Here is an 18,196-nt window from a genome sequence, read left to right on the forward strand (position 1 = left end):
GGTCAAGAGCCATCAGTTTTCACTGATTTCCAGATTAATAGTTGTGTTTTGATTTCTTTTTTTAATTAATTAATCCAAGCTGGGAAAGATGGGGGTGACGGAGAGAGTACATGCAGAGATTGTATGTGAGAATGTAAAATGTCATCCTGAAGAGAGCCTCCACCTTCAAGAAAGCTTATTGCTAACCTGAACCAGCTGCTACTGTACTTTCAGAGGGGAGAAAAATGAATGAAAACCTCCTGCCTTGGAAGATCAGGAGGTTAGGGTAGATGGTGTCAGTGCACTTTTATTGACTCAGACCCAAAGTTTCCTTGGCTGCTGATCTCCTTGGATTTTAGACACAGGATTGGGTCAATATTTGGATGGGAAACCTCTAAGGGAATCTCCAATACCACATTAAGCATGTGGCTTCCTATAACATTAAATGCAAAGGAACAGATAGGATGGGTCATTAGACTTGCACTGTCATATTGCAAAGAAATAATTTTAAAAATATGAAATCTTTGGATTACTGAATAATTAGAGTGCGGGAAAGCCTGCATACAGGCAGAGCATTTGTAGGCTCCATAAAGCAGCTCTCCTACCAAATGTGGCTGTCTGGACATCTGATGTCAGCTCAGTAGCAGCTGTAGAATCATAGAATAGAATCATAGAATGGTTTGGGTTGGAAGGGACCTCAAAGATCATCTAGTTCCAACCCCCCTGCTGCAGGCAGGGACACCCTCCACTAGACCACGTTGCCCAAAGCCTCATCCAACCTGGTCTTAAACACTTAGAGGGATGGGGCATCCACAACCTCTCTGGGCAACCTGTTCCAGTGCCTCACCACTCTAACAGTAAAGAATTTCTTTCTAACATCTAATCTAGATCAACCCTCCTTCAGCTTGAACCCATTACCCCTTGTCCTGTCACTACACTCCCTGATAAACAGCCCCTCACCATCTTTCCTGTAGGCCCCCTTCAGATACTGGAAGGCCGCAATTAGATCTCCCTGGAGCCTTCTTTTCTCCAGGCTGAATAATCCCAACTCTCTCAGCCTGTCCTCATAGGAGAGGTGCTCCAGTCCTCTGATCAGCTTCGTGTCCCTCCTCTGGACTCGCTCCAACAGCTCAATGTCTCTCCTGTACTGGGGCCCCCAGAGCTGGATGCAGTACTCCAGGTGGGGTCTCACAAGAGCGGAGTAGAGGGGCAAGATCACCTCCCTCGACCTGCTGGTCACACCTCTTTTGATGCAGCCCAGGACACGGTTGGCTTTCTGGGCTGCAAGCGCACATTACCGGCTCATGTTGAGCTTCTCATCAATCAATACCCCCAAGTCCTTCTCCTCAGGGCTGCTTTCAACCCATTCCTCGCCCAGCCTATAGTCATGCTTGGGATTGTGCCAACCCACGTGCAGGACCTTGCACTTGGCCTTGTTGAACTTCATGCGGTTCGCACGGGCCCACCTCTCCAGCCAGTCCAGGTCCCTCTGGACGGCATCCCTTCCCTCCAGCATGTTGACCACACCACACAGCTTGGTGTCGTCGGCAAACTTGCTGAGGTTGCACTCAATCCCACTGTCCATGTCGCTGACAAAGATGTTGAACAGTGCTGGTCCCAGTACCGACCCCTGAGGAACACCACTCGTCACCGTTCTCCACTTGGACATTGAGCTGTTGATCACAACTCTTTGCATGCAACCATCCAGCCAATTCCTTATCCACCGAGTGGTCCATCCATCGAATCCATGTCTCTCCAATTTAGACACAATGATGTCATGTGGGATAGTGTCATATGCCTTGCACAAGTCCAGGTAGATGACGTCAGCTGCCATTCCCTTATCCACTGAGGCTGTAACCTCATCGTAGAAGGCCACCAAGTTTGTCAGGCATGATTTTCCCTAAGTGAAGCCATGTTGGCTGTCACCAATCACCTCCTTATCTTCCATGTGCCTGAGCATAGTCTCCAGGAGGGTCTGCTCCATAATCTTGCCAGGCACGGAGGTGAGACTGACCAGCCTGTAGTTCCCTGGGTCTTCCTCTTTTCCCTTCTTAAAAATGGGGTTAAGTTCCCCCTCTTCCAGTTGGTGGGAACTTCGCCAGACTGCCAGTACTTCTGAAATATGATGGAGAGTGGCTTAGCCACTTCATCTGCCAGTTCCCTCAAGACCCGCAGATGCAACTCATCAAGTCCCATGGACTTGTGCACCTTCAGGTTCCTTAGATATTCTCGAACCTGATCTTCTCCTACAGTGGGCGGTTCTGCATTCTCCCAGTCCCTGCCTTCTGCGACCTGGGCAGTGTGGCTCAAGCATTTGCCAGCGAAGACTGAGGCAAAGAAGTCATTGAGTACTTCAGCCTTCTCCATATCCTGGGTAACCAGGTCACCCGTTTCATTCCGGAGGGGACCCACATTTTCCCTCGTCCTCCTCTTATCACTGACGTACTTATAGAAGCTTTTCTTGTTGTCCTTGACATCCCTGGCCAGACTAATTTCTATCAGGGCTTTGGCTTTCCTAACCTGCTCCCTGTCTGCTCGGACAGTTTCTCTGTATTCTTCCCAGGCTACCTGCCCTTGCTTCTACCCTCTGTAGTTGAAATGACCTAAGTCTGCCAGTCTTCAGTGACCAGACTTCTTTTAGACTGCTTAGACCTTCTTCGCTCCTATGTGTGCACTGTTAGATAAAACTTTTACCTGTGTTGTAAATAAATTAGATTTGGCCTGCCTTTAAATGCGAATTTTACAAAGAGCAGTGGCAACGTAAGAGGATATCTTTGCAGGGTGCATTTCACTACCCTTCTGCCACACCTCAGTTGTGGGGATGGCTGTTTTTAACTGCCATCACCAGCTCTGGTGATAGTCAATTTATTGCACCTTGGCTGCTTTTGCCTGGAGCACGAGGAGTCTTTGGTTCAGCCAAAGTGGAGTGGGAACAGCAGCAAGTGGTGGTGCACACCAACCTGTGAGGGTCCACCTGGAGCTGGAATAGGACATCAGTCCTCAGTCCTGGCTCCAGAGCACCTTTGTACAGCTTGTACCCCCTCAGAAAAAAAACATGGGTTTCTTCATGCTTTACTGCTAGATTTTCTTTCTTTTGGTTTGTGGTTTTCCTTCTATTTTTGAGGTAGAAGGACCTGAAGCACCAATTTGAATGTCTCTTGTTAACTGTGATTTGACCTCTTCCAATGAACAGCACTGTATAAATATTATTACTTCGCAAATGAACCAAAAAAAATGGCTATGTTTTTAAAGTAATTTACAGAAAGTACTCTTACGAAGTCCACAGACTGCCTATTTCAAAATGACACACATGATTTCTGTGAGTGTGTTTCCATAGGGATGTGCACAGGGAGGGTGCACAATGCCGTAGCCCACTGCATGTCCATGAAGGGATGCAGACCCCTGAATGGACGGCTGGGCTGAAACCTCTCCACATGGGGACAGTGCCCCAGACTTGTTATAGAGCAGATGTAGATGACACTGACCTGTACGAATTTCTCTCCAGGTGTACAAATGCCATAGAAAATGTTCCTGTTGTTTCTTCTATCTTAGTTGCTGTTGTAGTAGTATTAACTTGATTTTTCTTTCTTTCTTTGAAAAGTGAGTCCTCAGCTTCCTCAGGACTCTTAGAGAACTCTAACAAAGAGCTCTGATTTTGGAGCAAATTTTTACTTTCTCATCTTCTCAGATCTCAGAAGTGTCCGTTATTTTGACAGTAATTTAACCAGCAGAGAGGAACCAAGCCATGACCCTGAATATTTTCTTGCTAAAAGATGCCTAAGTATTCTTTGTAGACACTTTTGAATTATATCCATGAATTATGTCAGTGGAACTAACGATTATTCTCAGTAAATCTCACTTCTGTCAGAGGTACTTGAATAAATTTTATAGCTGGATGCATTTAAAAATACTTAGTAACACTTATAGCAGTGTTAGAAATAAAAATATGGGTAATAGATTATAGTTTCCTCTCATTTCAAACATGTATCATTTGTAAATACCCCATACAAGGGACTGGAATGAATATGGGATTTGCAAATGAAACATTTGTGCCAGAACTAAGGGTATGATGCAGTATGTACATTCATTTTCATGTGCAAGCTGCTTTAGGACTCTTGCTGTAGAAATCACGTAAGATGTTTCACTGGCTAGTTTCTATATTTTATTTTTATCATTCTGTTTGTGCCCCTTGTTGTCACCCATCATTTGTTGTTTATTGTTCAAACCATGTTTTGATGGCAGGATTATTAATTTATTCAGGAGCATCTCTGGGGTGGAGGATCAGCAAGAGGTTAATCTTCAGCACAGTCCAGTGATCCAACGTGACATTGCTGCTGCTGCTCCTCTGCTTTGAAAGAACTGATGAGCAAAGAGCAATGTCAAATATAAATATCCATTTTCTGGGGATTTTTTAATGACCCATTGCTTTAGAAAGGGAAGCAGAGCACGGCTGCTGTGCACTTGAGCCAGAGCCTACAGTGAGGCAAAGGCGTTTTAGTATGGGACCTCAGAAATTAAAAGAAAGCACCCTTGGAGGACCAGAAATGAAAAGTTTGGCTTTAGCAACCTCTAATTCCAAACCCAGGCCTTCAGGGTGAAATCTAACTCCCAAGCCCATAAACTCCTTCCCCCCCCCCCCTTCTTTTTGTCTCCTAAATGATAACCACTAGCTTCACCTCTAACAGGACTAACGCAACACTTGCAAGCTAATATTTAATTTTCCTTCAGCCACAGCTGGGCTCACCTGGATTAGGGTCAGACAGGAGGAAGCATAGATTTTTCCATGCTGTAATGTTATTTTTGACTCACAGAAGCACAGTAGGAAGCATGTCATCCTTTGACAAACCACTTCCTCACAGCCAGCGCTGGGATAGATTCCTGTTTGAATGGGCTGTGCGGGATTGCCAGGCTATGGGGCTGGGGCTGTTGGCCATAAGATTAGTTGAACTCATTTTAGTAGTGAACACTGAGTTTGACTAGACTGACAAGCTGCAAAATGTTATCAGAAATTGAGATAAGGAAAAAAAAATGCAAGCTGGTTCGCTGTTTTCAGTGGTCAAGCTCCAATGAATGTCAACCTCAATACTGTGTAAATACTCACCTTGATGAATAGTGGGATGCTTGATTCGTTTTGAATTTAATTGGAATATTTTCTTGATCCAAGCAGGATGTTATCTGGAATAACAAGTGTTGGACACAAAGGAAACTGTGTGAAATCTCACCTAAAATATTTAACAGTAGTGTTATTTTGTTCCTCCTAAATCAAACAAACCAGTCGAATTGTTTATCTTTGACCCATGCAGAAGAAAAGTGGATGCCAAATATGGTTTAAATCTTTTGCTTACATCAAGAATCTGTGTTCTGAAACACTCGCTGAAGAAAACAAAGCCTTTTAGCTGGGCTCCGGATCAGTGTAGTCCAACTGGTTTGTCTTAGTTGCAGGTTGGATTTGGTTTTGGCTAGGCTTGACTTTGGCTTTCACAGCAGGCCAGTTGCTTCCCGCACCACTCGTGATGTTTATTCCTGACAATCTTGTGGAAATTTTCTTGTTTCCTCCCTGTTCCATTGAGGGTTTTTAAAAATATTATTCACCTGGATACGGTTACATAGGGCTAACTTAAGCCCTCTACTACAAATGTTGTTTATAAAGCAGTGGAGGAACCATGCTCATGCTCCTGGTTTGCTGGAGATAATGGGGACAGCACGTCTTGCTGCCTGCAGATGACTGTAGCTCATGACGGGGCTTTGCTGTGAACCCAGCCCTGGTGCCTGCAGGTGGGCAACTGAGGCTCAGCTGGTCAAAGCCCTCTTTGATCCAGTGCCAAGATTTTTCTGTGGGCTTCTTGCAAAGGGACCAGGTTTTGTCATGCAACTTCTTGCCTTTACTCTTGTAGGAGAGAAACATTGAAGACAATGCCAGACTTCTAGACTAAATTCAGTCCTTGGCTGTGTTATCTCCATTTGATCTTGTGCCAATATTGTCCTTGAAATAGCTCTTCTCCTCTCAGTTTGCATTTTGCTAGGTCAAACAAGCTGTCCTCTTTTAGTCTTCCCTTGTATTATGTGTTCTCCATTGCTTCAGTGATCATCGTTACAGTTCTCTGCATCTTTGCTGGAAATCATTTCTCTGAGATGTGGTTAAAAGGATTTCGGGTGAGGTCACATCAGGGACTTGTACAGCATGGATATCTCCTTCTGCGGAATATATCTTGCCAGATATTTTTTAACATTGAATTTTTTTTTCTGCTGTCACCTACACTCTTTGGTACATTTGAGTCTCTCTTGACAAAGCCTGTTTTTCTAACCAAAGACCTCCCAGCTAACTGCAGAATTATTTTTTTCCCCTTCCTTTTCTTATGAACTTGCTCATTATCTGCACCATGAAGCTCCATCTTGGTCGTAGCACTCCGGTCTTCAGAGTCATTCCACTTTCCCTGTGTGATATTTTGTTTTCCTTCATTGACAATACTTCCTTGCTTCATATCATCAGTAATTTTACTCCTGCTTTGCATTATGAAAATATTACATGAAATTGGTCTGGAGACCAATTCTGGAGCAGTTCCAATGGTGATCCTGGTTTAATAGTCCTATTATTGGTGAAAACTGTGGGAGACTTCCTGATGACCAATTTCTTATGTCCTTTACAGTTGTGATCACCATCTTTCCAGCTGGATGCACGATTATGTAGCATTGTAGCAAATATTCTAGTCCAGTTTCAAAAGACCCTGATGTTGTGTGCCACAAAGCAAGATGAGTGTCATCAGCAGCCTGTGCTCAGCTTACCTTGATGCTTTCCACAAGGAAAATATAACATGAAGTCTTAGATATTGCAATTATTTGGATTCAGGACACTTCTTGGACCTGTGTACAGCCATTGATCTCTGAGTTTTGTTTCAGCTGTTGATGTGATCAGCTCCAGTTTAATCCTGGTCATCCTGCCTTTGCCCCCTTTCCTCTTGAAATCTGAAGCAAAGTAATTCACAGTTCGGAGCATACTTGGATTATCTTTTATCCTCATGCCATCCATAGTGACCTCTTTTCTTGTTTTCATTTTATTTATATGGAGAAAACATTTTGTCGTTTTAACTAGTTGCTTTAACTTCCTTTGCAGACTCTAATTCAGTTTGACTTGTGTTATTTTTCACTTATAACGTTTAAGGTACAGCTTTCTTTGGGATCGTTCCTTTTGCTCTTTCTTTGCACTCTCTCTGCTCACTCCTACTATCCTTTGAGAGAGATTTAATTATTCAGTTAGTCTGGAGGTTTTCTTCATAATTTTTTACGACCCCCTCTTTGTCCAGGATGCAAGTTCCTACTAAGTTTGCACCCAATAGCTAAAGAAATTCCAGTCATCCTCTCTGTTCCCATTCCTAAGCTTATCTAAACAGATTTTTCCAAGTTCCCTTCATTTCTAAGAGTTTTCCCTCTTGAATCAAAGGTGTAATTTACAATTTTGATAGTTGTATCTTTGCAATTAACTTGATAAATTTAGCCAAGTTTCACTAGTCACATTCTCTTCCATTAGGCATCTGGGACTGGAAATGCCCGTGGCAACTGGCCACTGCTTCTTGGTACTTTGCTATCGGCTACCTGGCAGAAGCTCTACTTGCTCCCTGTCCCTGTAGCTAATGCAAGCAAAGCTCATGTTGAGACCAGCAAGAGTGATTCGCAGGAGTATGAGGAGCCATTAGGCTCAATATATTACAGAATATATTTATGTAGGAAAACATGTATGTGCATCAGAGTGCATGTAGCTAATGCTGTAAATCATGCTCTGGTTCTTGTGCAGAACTAAAGCTTAATCAGTAGCTGCTAAGGGTCACCAGAACAGCCCTGTTTCATAGGTGTGTTGTGCTCCTTAGCTGTCAGCTAAACAAGCCAGATTCACTTCTGTGTATGTGTTGGCCCTAATATCTAATTTCCTGCTCTCGCTGTTGTGCACACCAGGCCCCTCTTGGGTGCTGAGCCTCTCTCCATCATGTCGTTCAGGACTTGGTTGTTTTGCAGCCTGGAAGTGAGGTCTATCAGCATGCCTGGGCAAGGGTCTTTCTGCAAGGTGACAGGAAGGATTACCCACTCGATAAAGAAAAGGAAAAAAAAAAAGGAAAAAAAAACCCAGAATATTGTGTACTAAACCAATAAATAGTTTTGACACAGGTTTCGGCTGGCAGATCATGCAGCAGAGCAGAATCTGCTACAAAACCTGACCAAACACGTGCCTTGGGTCGTTGTTTGGGAGCAGGACAAGCAGCAGGTGACCCCTCCAGGACAGGGCAGACAATTTATCCTACTCCAGCCCTCTGGGACCACATCAACCCTGCATATGCCAGTTCCCCTGAGTGTGATGGTCTTGAGTTATTTAACTTAATTGTTTCTGCAATGGGTGTTTTAATGAATTTCTTCCCAGTGACTGCTTCTACAGGCAGCCTGGCTGTTTAGCTGGAAATAAACAGTTATGGCCCTGATAAAGTCGGTCATAACAGACTTTCAGAAAGCCTAAATGTGGATTCCTTGTATACGTTAATGATGTGGTATTAGTTATTGCCATGCTAGTCTAAAGATATTAAAGGAGTTCATAAGAACCGGTCATATCTTTCAGTGGACCAGCTGTTAAGACTGATAAAAATGGGCAAGCTTTTGGGCATGCTGGTCCATTTATTTCAGTTCCAGTCAGTTTAGTTGGTCTAATAAAAAGATACAAATTCTTACACACTTGAATTCTCTTGTATGCTGGTCACTTCTTGGTATTCATGTAATATGCATATATTTTTAATGTGAATGATCAACATTGCCTGTCTATCTCTGGTAAAATCTACCAACTCAGTGTTTACTCAACCTTTTAAAATACATTTTTTGAGCTACTACCTGCTACTACCATTCAACTCCTTGCTGAACTCATTTTCTTTAAGGTTAATGAGAACAAATCCTTTGAACTTGCATTATTTCTGTCTGATTTGGTGCAAGGCTCACTCTAACTGCCATCCCAGTGAAATTGATTATATAAATTATCAAGGGTTAGACTATGAAAAAGTTTGATTAAGTTAATTAGAAATTCATAACTTGGCCTTTGGCCAAAATGTAATTTTCTTTCCTAAAGCCCGATTTGAAATGCAATCTTTTACTGCAGGTTTTAATCTAAAAATTCACAAGTTTTCTTAGCTCTTACTTTCTACTGTTTAGAAAACAACACAATGAATTAAATGTGTGGAAGCATTTAAACAAGAGACTTAAACATGGATGAATTCTGAAATCAGGTTGGGGACAGTTGCCCATGGTTGGACAGCCAAGGGCTGCCTTTGACAGGTGTTTATCACCCAAGGTGAGTTAGCTTAGGACAGACGCAAACCTCGTAACCCTGCAGCGGGTTACAGATGAGGGTCCAGTGTCTGTGCTGGTACCAGTGCTGGGCTGTGGACCTGCCATGGGCATCTGAGCATCTGTGGTGCTTATTGGTCCCTAGTGTGGTTTTGGTCCAGACAAGCTGTCTCCCACAAACCAAGCTGCGTTCAGAGGAAAGTGTGACCCAGGGACCATCCTCAGCATGTAATTTAGACCTGCAGCTTGGGCTGCCCCACTCTCCAAACTCATTCTGGCTTTAGGGTTACCAGGGGACCCTGAAGTCTCCGACCACCCTTTCTCACAGTTGCACCTGAATACACCCATGTCTCTATGAGATCAGGATCTGACCACTGCCAGTGTTCATCCTTCTGAGATATTGCAACCCTGAGCTGGCAGCACATCCCCATTCCGGGCAAATGTAAAAGTGCAAGGTGTGGAGAAATGCACTGCACCCCAGTTTTCCAAACCTGACGAGTAAGGAAGTCCATCTTTGGTCTGCTGTGAAATATGTTTACCTCTGAAGCAGAGTAGAATTTGCATATATACTCACAGAGCAGTTTTGGTAATGGCTGGGTCTCTCTTGTTCTCCAAACAAAGTTTCTGCCCTAGGGTTTTGCTGCTTGGCAGGCTGTTTCTCTGCAGCGGTACACTGGCACAAGCTGGGAGGCTGAACTGTGCAGGAGGATGGAAAGGCAAATGCTGCACAACTTGCAGGTCTGTGTGCCGGCTCTTGCTCCAGTTCAGCAAGAGAAGACAAACACACTCTTCTGCTGAGATTTAAAACAAAACAAAACAAAACAACACCCATCAAAACAAACTCTTTAAAGGCCAGGCTTTCTCAAAATTTTTAAAACTAAATCTACCTTGGTGATGGCTCTTTGGGATAAACGGTAACTCCAGACCCAACTGAGACACTGGCACCACAGGCTATCTAGCCCAGTGCTTACAGCAGAGCGTTCACAGTCAGAACCTGTAGACTCTTTTCCTTCTCACTCAAAAAATGACTCTCCACACCGCTTACCCTCCTCATCCCTCTACCTGCATGTTTTCTAACAGACAATTCTGTGATAACACAACGAGGCATCATTAACATCTGCAGTGTGTTTTGATGTTCACAGGGGAAAGTGCTGCCAAAGTGAATAATTTTGTTGGTACTTCTTTTTAATCATCACTATGTTGAATCCAAGACGAGGGACTGGTATTTCTGATGATACAGGACGATAAGGCAGGGAGAGGGATGTAGAGCCCCAGGTATGTACTGCAAGGCCGACTGCCTTCTGTCGTGCTTAAACCCCCTTTGGGACAGGAAAGCAATACGCTCGCTATTCCACCTAAATGATTTTATAATCACCCCCGGCCTTCGTTTCATTCTTCTGCCCATTCACTATTTTAATTATGATTTTTTTCTCCCTGGGCAGTAAAACCTCTTGGATTTTGCCTTTTGGTTCAGTTATTTCGGGAACTCATTAAATGCCTAAGTCACGTGTTCAGTATTAGAAAGTGAAAACAACTCTCTAGCTGTGCCATGGGAGAGACTTCATGGTGAATTACCGTAGTTAAGTAGTAGCTTAACAGCTTGAGACTCTTCTAACATTAGGCAGGGTTTTTTTAGACCTTTAATGCATGGCAGATTATGATGCTTCCTGTACTGAATGGTATGAGGTTATTGTCTGTGGTTGGTTTAATATGGATCCTTGTAGAGGGATAACACACTATCCTGTACATGCTACGGAGGAATTAGATAATATTCTGTTTGACGAGGACAAGGAATGATTTAAATGAAGGGAGGGGACCCCCGCCCCTCAACAATCAGCAAACCCCATCCTACTGCTTAGCTACACTTATGGCTCTTGTCTAATAGGATTCAGGCTAGAACCGAAGCTGAATCATGATGTGATTCATCAAACTCCAAATTTCACTGTAGTGCCATACCTAGACAAATAATTTCTTCTGAAGAAGCTGGTTGCTCTCATCCCTCTGCTCCCGACAGTTGAGATCATTGAAACCTCCAGTGCAATCAGGAGTGCTAAAGAGCCCCGTAACTTGCCTCGAGAAGCATCGCAGTCAGCAAAGACAAGGAATCAATACCACAGGGCTCTGCTGGCAGCAACCTCACAGAGACCGACGGGGAGCTAATGCCTGTGTCCCTGAATGTCACTTTGGGTGATAGATGCTGAAATGGAAGATATTGCTGTTTAGTGACCGAAACAAAAACACGAGAACAAGACTATTCACTCACAAGCTTTTATGGCTGTCCTTTCTGTGCCTTGGTATTCTTTATAGCACAATGGCAGATTGTATTTTTTTATACCAGTTGCTTAGTTAATTGGACAAAAATGTGTCTGATCTGAAAAGTACTGGGTCGTGAGCTCAGTAAAATGTTGAGAGGCAAAGCTATCCTGAATATCAACTAGTTTTCTAATCTGAAACTTAAATCTTTTGGGATTCACCTATCATTTGGTATTGGATGGTAACTTTGGATCACAGAACTAGCTATAAGTAATAATCCAAATATTTGCAGATGTTCTTCTTTAATCAGTCATACTTAATATGTTAATATGTGTTAATATGTGTTCATTCTGGGTATACAGACAAGCTTAGAGATTAGGAGGGGATTAGCGATACAGAGGCTTCCAGCCCTATACAAACTCCATAGACCCCTGGTCCATAGGTTTTGTACTTTTTTGAGGGGAGGTGGGGTGTGAATTAGGGGTTTTTTTGCATAAGTTTCAAAAAAGAGTCACATGGCACTGCCCATCCTGGGACCAGGCTGCTGGGTTTTGCAGGAGGCAGCAGCTCCCTGAGATAAAAAGCCAGCTGTGAAGAGCAACCAGGTGTTCCTCAGCATCTTACCCTTTCCATCCTGCTCCCTGCTCTGCTCTTGTGCAAAACCCCCCAGTTGCAGCGTGGGCGCTGAGAGGAGACGGATCAAAATTCAGCCCCTTGGTTAAGGCACAGATGCTCGGAGCTCTGACAGCACTCGCAGCCCTGTGGCCTGTTCCCCTGGATACAACTCGTCCCTTCTCCCTATACATGCTGTTATCTTCTGCATCTTCCTAAACCACAGTATGTAATCCAAATGCAATGCATTATGTAGTAAGACCAGGAATCCTATTTGTTTTGCTGTATTAGGTCCCAGGAAGGCAGTGGCTGCAGAGGACTTGAAACCAAAGCCTTTGTATCTTTGTTACTTATTAAAATGTGCAAGAAGAAAAACAAGAACAACCACCATACCTTGCCTGTTTCATCCCAAGAATATTAGTGAAGCTAGCAATTAAAAGGAAGAAATGCAACCTTCTGCTTCTAGTTGAGCAGGCTTGATAGCTAGTTAAAAAAAATAGGCAAAAAATACAGAGTCTCACGTGCCTCTTGGTCATTTTTGACAGGAGAATGCCCATTAAATGTCAGAACCATGAATTACCGTGTAAGGAGCCCGGACTCATCCTGATGAGCGATGTGCACTGTACTGTGCACAGTATGTACATAGCATTACAGATGTACGCCATACAGTGCACGGGGGAAAGGGGCAGTCTGCCTTTTGTAAATATTCCCAGAGTTTTGGACAAGCTCTACGCTGGCCACTGAACCTGTGCCCTTCTGCACCTACTTGCTTAGGGTTGAAGCAGCTGAGTATTGCAAAGAGAAAAGTATCAACAAGGTTGTATCAAATTGTTTCAAAGCAGTTTTGAGTTGTATTAATTTTTTCTGTTATTATTTTTATGGAAGAAAAAGAAGGGGGAATGAGGTATGGCGTATCTTTGACCTCTAAAATACAGTCAGTAGCTGAGTGTGCTAGCAGCAAGTCCTGCCAAAAAAAAAAAAAAAAAAAAGCAGAGAACTAACAGCTTTGCTTCTTTTTTTGTCCCATCCCACCACTCCTGCCCCCTCTTTTCACTGACTGCAACCAGCACAGCCCTCTCTTGCTCTGCTCCCCTCCTTGGCCACGCAGCAGGATGGTCTTGCAGTCGTGCTAGTTCCCAGCAAGACTGGCTCCAGCAAGGAGCCCAACTAATAAGCCCCACAGAACTTATTAGCTCAGGTTTTGCGGAGTGTGTCGCCCCTAATGAGGGTGTGCTTCACTGCGTAGGGAGCAATGAACTAATGCACCCGTCGGGGATGGGGTCTCCCCAGCTTCAGACCCTGCTCTGCCTGCTCAGCATGTGAAGATGTGGATGATTTGTAATGCAGGTCTTTCCATTGCTATTCAGGGAATTCTCCCTGCTGTGAATGTTGATTTATAATAATTTTTGAACTGCTGGGAAAGTATCAGAATACTGAAGGAAAGTAGAATTTGTATCTTTGTTTAAAAAAAAGGGGGGGGTGAACAAAGTGCTAAGGTATTATTTGGTACAAAGCACTTGCATGCATGCTGTATGCGTGCTGGTTTCTGTAAGAAAAGGTGATGCAACCGCATATGAAAGCATATGAAAAGGATTAAAACCTAGTTAGATAATTGGTTTGAGGGCAACTTTATTGAGTTCTGTTTCTAGGGGGGAAATCAGGTGGTTGTGGTCTTGCTGCAACTTCTGTGCTGTATGTGCTTTTGTGGTAGGATCTCTTAAAAATTGTATGGGGTCAGAGGGAAGCTTAAAAGACTGTAAGTGAAGAACATGCCTCAAAGTGGAGAGTCCAGACACTTCTTATCCTTCCCTTGTGTAGATAAAGGTAATGTGGTAATGGTCTGCAAGAGCAAAAATGGAGACCAAAACTGGTAAGAAAGAGGTCATCTTTTCCAACTGTTGCCCCATTTTGTGGTTTCTCATTGAAGTTTCACAGGAAATAAAAACAAGACTCTGGCTTTGCTCAGTGTGGCTCAGTGAGGAGTGACTAGGTCCCCAGACTGGGAACTGAAGCCAGGTAAATGCAGGCTGGTGGTGAGGCTCATGTTTAGCAGTGGAGATTTATAGCCACCACAGGCAACTTTTAAGCTGATTGTACATTTTCCCAAAGAAAGTCTCTTGTTCAAACAGGAATGGTCAGAGTGATGTTTTCCTCAGGAGGCTGGACTATGCGCTCCTGCTCCTGCGAGGCTTTCAAGCACTGGTTGCTCAGCACCTGCATTACAAGGTGATGATTGCTCCAGTTTTGGTACCAGTCAGGAGTTTAGATGTCAACTTGGCAGACTTCAATAAACTCTGCCATGCTTTCTTAGCACAGATATTTCTGCATGTGACTTGGTGGTGTGGAAAGCGAGGCCCATGAAGACAAGTCACTTCTCAAGGTCTGTGTGGTAGACCATGTGGAGATCTGGGCTCGTGTCAGCCTGGTGATGTTGGTAGGAGCATGATGCCAACATGGTGACACCACTTCTATAGCTCCATTAATTCATGCAGGTGCTTGTGCATGGAGCTGCATGGCACGTTGCAGACCTACCATGACGGACTTGGGTCATCTGTCACATGAAGCCCAGGCTAACATAGGCAATGAAATGCCTTGTTGAGTGGCTTCTTGTTGAAATCTGAAAGGGGAAGAACAACATGAAGAACTGTCCTGTGGCTCTGGACTGAGACAGTGATTTTTGGCTTAATAGCCTGATTATCTCACTTTCTTCCCTCTTATTGCACTTGTTTTAATGCCTACAGTGACACACAGTGGTGATGAGTTTCTGCTGTGCCAAAGCACTTGCCCGGACACAGGGAGGTAGAGGACATTGTAGATGGTTGAAATGGTCACCACCAAGCTCCCCTTGCAGGAGCCCAAAGCCCTGGGCTTGTTCTGTTTGCTGGTATGACTGGGGCTGCAGGTTGCTTGTCAGATGGCCAGATAAGGAAGCTTTGGGGCTTTTTACTCTTCCATCCAGTATGTTGCCCATTTACTACTGAGTTTTTTCATGATCGGTAGAGAACTACAGGTTTCATAAGCTGATTTGTACCATAAATGCCAAACTCAAATCCTCTTTATTTTTTATGACAATACAATTTTTTTATCCTTGTGTAAGCGGCTGCAAAGTAAAAGTTAGCTTTTGCCTGTCGTATTTCTCCTGTTCCTTATGCTCCCGTTGTGCTACAGAGCCCAGCAGGAAAGGATGGCTCAGTTGCTCCTTGGGAGAAGATTTTCCAGTGTCATTGGATGTGTTCGCCTTTCATTTCCAGGTAGTGTGTTTGTAGGGGAGGTAGAGGACAGTTTTCATCAGGATTATTCCATTCTGATATTCCATTGCTCCATTTCCCAAGAAGATTTTTGAATTTTTTTCCCCGTTTTGAGAAGGAAAATGATCAGATGATGAGAAGAAGTCTTGGGCTGTCTTCCTACTTGAGCCATTGCTCTACACTGGGTAGCTTCAGGCAAGCCCCTATTTCCAAATCCCAGCTTCTCCAGCCATTAAAATGATAAAAAAACATGCTGATACGTCTTGTTCGAAAGGTCTGGAAGTCGGGGGGCAAGCTGTAAAAATGGGTGAAAAAAGACAGCATCTATTTGTCAGGTGGCGTCCCTCCGAGCAGCTTTGGTACCTGTAGTGCGACTAGAGCTGCGCCCATGGGGCTGGGGCTGGTGCTGGGCTGGGCTGGCGTGGCCCCTCGGCGTGGCTGGTGAGGAGGAAGGCAGCTCCGCGGAGCAGAGCAGATGTGCTGGGTCTCCGTCATCTGGAAAACGCTTCTTGTTGGCAGCGCAACGCAACCGTGCGGGTCAAGGTCAAGTCGCTGGCAGCCTGCATCCCTCTGGAGCTGAGCCAAAGTGACATTAAAAAAACCCAAACCCAAAAACCAAAACCCTTTTTCCCTCCAGTTCTGATGGCCAGCCCTGTGCCCCCTGCCCTCGGGCTGTGGTTCGCAAACAGTGGGGACACAGCGGTCCCGGGGCGGGGGGGAATGGGCGGCCGCGGGCAGGCACCGATGCTGGGCTGCTCCTGACATTTCCGCCTGCGAGTGCCCAGCCAATTGGCGAGGCTGGAGCAGCGACACATGAAATATGATGATTTTCTGCTGAAGAGGAGGAGGAGGAGGAGGAGGAGGAGGGGGGAGAGGGCGGGAGGACCGCTTGCTCCCGATGGTTTGCATGCCGGGGGCTGCAGAGAGGATTGGCCAGAGAGGAGTGCCCGGTGCGGAGCCGCAGCACCCCGGGGATGGCCCCTTGCTCCCTGCTCCCTGACCAGGAGGATGCGAATGCCACCCAGGTGGGCCGGGCGCTGATGGCACCAGGAGAGGCGCGACGCTGCCGTGGGGTGCCAGGCCTGGGGACCCACAGCTTTGGGGGGACCCCGCACCCCCCCGCGGTCCCCGATGGGAGAGCTGGCTCTGCGTTGTCCTCCGGGGAGCTGTGCCACGCACGGGGCCGCCGGCGCTTTGTGGTGCTTGTTAGCGGAGGGCTGAGCTTTTTTGGGGGCTTTGGTTCGGTTTGCTAAAAAACCGAAATCCCACTCCTGGAAGAATGCTTTATTGCTGTGCCAGGGCTGCTCGGTTCAAACTTTGCAGCCTGATCCTTGGTTTGATGGGAAGCACTTGACAGAGCTCCTCTCTGCATGTCATTAACCCCCTCACACCACCGGCCGGGATGGAAACTGTTAATACCTAAAATTCAGTTGCAATAAATTTAACCCTGATAAGGAGCGGCCGTACAACTCCCTGAATCGTACCCAGCAGCTGTTCATTTTTATAATGACTATGCATTTATCCGAGAGCTGAGTGGCAAGTTTTCCGTTTATTATTATTCTCCCAAAGGCAGGGGGGGGGAGATGGGACGGGGGGGATCCTATTAAAAAAAATAATCATATCATAATATTCAGGAAGAAAGACTGCTAGTGCAAACCACCCCTCCCCCTGCTCCGACTGTGCCGCCGCCGCTTTATTAATTTATTTGTGCCGTGAGTGACAGTCCTCCAGAAGTGATAATTGGTGCACTGTATCTTTAAAAGGTTAAAACCCTTTTCAAAAAGGCCTAGACTCATAGTGGGAAAAGACAAGAGAGGCTTTGGCTGGCTTTGGATCCAGAAAACAGCTGCTGATTAGAGTCTGCGTCTTCAGGCTGAATTTATTACATATTTTTCAGCAGCAGGGATTCTAGGAGGAAGCTTCCGTTTGGGTTTCTTGATCGTGGTTTATTTTTATTCAGAGGAATAACAGAGGAAGGATTTGTTCCGGCTGGAGCATGCTCACAACCTGCAAGATCTCCCATTATTAAACTGCCTAGTTTGGGCTTTAATATACATGTGTTTTTGGTTTTTTTTTTTATTAGCGTTATTATTATTTGGCAGCGTGCATCTCTATTTTTTTTTTTAATAATTTATTTTGAAAGGAAGCTGATCTCATAATGAGCTTTCTCCTTCCTTACTTGAAACAGGTGCTAATGAAAGAATGCAAATAGCACCGGCTGAGCCGAACATTTCATAAAGAAGGGAACAGCCACCGACCCAAAACGGTCCGGGATCTGCCTGCCGGCACCCAGCAAAGGTAGGCACCGGGGGTTTTGGTTTGGGTGGTTTGTTTGGTTTTTTTTTTGTTCTCTGTGTGCATATTTGCAAATAGTGTATTTTTCTCCCCCCTCCCTTGCTGCGGGTGCACAACCGGACGGGGAGATTCCATTTTGCCTCCCGAAAGGTGTCAGGTTGCCACCGAGACGCTCACCCGCTGCACACCGAGTGTGCATATAGATAGATAGATATACGTGTGCGTGTGTGTACATTCCCTGGGTGGCCGGCGCTGGCTGCCGTGCCTGGCGCGATGGGCGAGCTCCCCCAGCCCGAGGTAACCTTAGCGGTGTCAATCAGCCCGCAGCCAGCCTGTAACCCTGTCCCCGCCACACTCCCAGCTACTTTGCTGCTTGCTTCTGCTTAATTAGCCCTGGCTGTCGCATGAATTTATCGTCGCTTGACAGCAACTTCATTTTCTCCCAGTGTGCATAGATTATTATTTTATTTTTTTATTTATTTTTTTTCCCCTTG

General features: G+C 45.1%; 1 protein-coding gene across 3 annotated transcripts in view; it reads left to right on the forward strand.

Annotated features, from left to right (window-relative positions):
• HIVEP3 (HIVEP zinc finger 3) overlaps positions 1-18,196 on the forward strand; it is a 326,648-nt gene that overhangs the window by 36,273 nt on the left and 272,179 nt on the right. Inside the window, exons 1-2 of one of the 3 annotated variants that reach the window (XM_054802484.1) lie at positions 16,310-16,432; positions 17,596-17,705. The gene's annotated coding sequence lies outside the window, so the exon portion shown is untranslated. Of the gene's footprint in view, positions 1-16,309; positions 16,433-17,225; positions 17,706-18,196 lie in introns of those variants that run through there. The other 2 variants (XM_054802485.1, XM_054802483.1) reach the window with 2 other exon arrangements.

This window comes from Grus americana, chromosome 23, assembly GCF_028858705.1.
Source record: "Grus americana isolate bGruAme1 chromosome 23, bGruAme1.mat, whole genome shotgun sequence".
Lineage (NCBI taxonomy): Eukaryota > Metazoa > Chordata > Aves > Gruiformes > Gruidae > Grus > Grus americana.